This window comes from Beta vulgaris, chromosome 4 (genome assembly GCF_026745355.1).
Source record: "Beta vulgaris subsp. vulgaris cultivar EL10 chromosome 4, EL10.2, whole genome shotgun sequence".
NCBI classification, from domain to species: Eukaryota; Viridiplantae; Streptophyta; class Magnoliopsida; order Caryophyllales; family Amaranthaceae; genus Beta; species Beta vulgaris.
Genome location: NC_079205.1, coordinates 5,054,196 through 5,055,776, shown reverse-complemented (window position 1 = coordinate 5,055,776; position 1,581 = coordinate 5,054,196). Strand labels below are relative to the sequence as shown.

Sequence of the window (1,581 nt, the reverse complement as noted above, 5' to 3'; positions counted from 1 at the left end):
TACTGATCATTTGGCTAATTTTTTAGAAAAATGCAATACTTTGAAATTAACTAATGTTTCTGACGATTTAATTCGGTATTGTGCTTTTCCTTTTTCTCTCAGGGACGAAGCAAAGGAATGGTTTAAGGAAGAAGAAGTGAGGAAGATTGCCACATGGCCAGAACTGAAGAAGGCTTTCTTTACAATTCTTCCCTCCTATGAGAACTTCCAAGTTCAGAAACGAGATATCTGGCTTTCAACAACATGAATTGGAGTCTCTCTAGAAGCATGGCAGAGATACAAGGCTTTGCAAAGGCAGTGTCCACACCACGGCATTCCTGAGTGGTTGCTGATTCAGACATTCTACAATGGTCTGAAGCATGAAGTTCGAAGTTCTATTGATGCCGCATCTGGCGGTACTTTCATGGCAAAAACTCCAGAAGCCGCGAAGACATTGTTGGATGATATGGCTGCCAACAATTACCTGAATGACTGGAGTATATCTCGTGGAGCCCCTAAAAAGGGAGGTAAGTATGAGGTTGATGCTATTGCTACTTTAACTAACACTGTGCAAGTTTTGGCAGCTAAAGTTGATCAGTTGAGTAGCGGACCAGAGCGCCTATTTGTGAGATTTGTGAAGTGCAAGGTCACTCCTTCACTGAGTGTCAATATAATAACTGGGAGCGGGAACTGAGCATGTCAATGCCCTCCTTAACACAAATACAAGGCCACAAAACAACCCATACTCAAACACATTTAACCCAGGTTGGAAGCATCACCCAAATTTCTCCTACAAAAATAACCAACCTCAACCTCCACACACCAACTACTCCCAGCCACCTGGTTTCCAACAAAGACCACCATTAACCCTTCATCATCATCCTCTCGACCCAACCTTGAGACTATCATGGAGAATTTAGCTTCCTCTCAGGCTAAGCAAGTTGAATACCAAGCCAAGCAGAATGAATTTTCAACAACTCTCTCCAACAAATCACTGCTCATAATAAATTGATGGAGAGTCAGATGACCCAACTAGCCCAACAAATAAGCCACCTCTCTAAACCTTCAGGCCAACTTCCTGGGCAAACTGAACCAAATCCAAGGGCATATCAATGCCATTTCATTGAGGAGCGGTAAGAATTGCAAGAGCCTACAAGGAGGGTAACTGAGACCACAACACTGCAAAAGAGGTTATAGAGTTGAGTGAGAAGTTCAAGAGAAGACGGGTTTGGAAGATGAAGCTAAGAAGCCTGAGAAGGAGGAACCCACTGTCATTCCTATTAAACCATACAAGCCACCTGTTCCGTTCCCTCAAAGATTGGCACAGGCAAAACTTGAAAAGAAATATGGGAAGTTCCTTGACATCCTGAAGAAGCTACACATCAACATACCTTCTTGGATGCCATATCTGAGATGCCTTCTTACGCTAAGTTTTTGAAAGACATGCTCTCTAACAAACGAAAAATTGAAGAAAATGTCACTGTTTCACTAACTGCTGAGTGTAGTGCTATTTTGCAGAATACGCTTCCAGAAAAGCTAGGAGATCCGGGCAGCTATTCCATTCCGGTCAAGCTTGGAGATATTGCTATCAAGAATGCTTAT

At 42.6% G+C, this 1,581-nt stretch overlaps 1 non-coding gene across 1 annotated transcript; it reads right to left on the bottom strand.

The window, feature by feature from the left end:
* Positions 1-209: 209 nt before the first annotated feature.
* Positions 210-315, bottom strand: LOC125497259 (small nucleolar RNA R71). The gene has a single exon (XR_007273888.2). It is a non-coding gene; the product is annotated as a small nucleolar RNA R71 (small nucleolar RNA).
* Between the last annotated feature and the right edge of the window lie 1,266 nt (positions 316-1,581).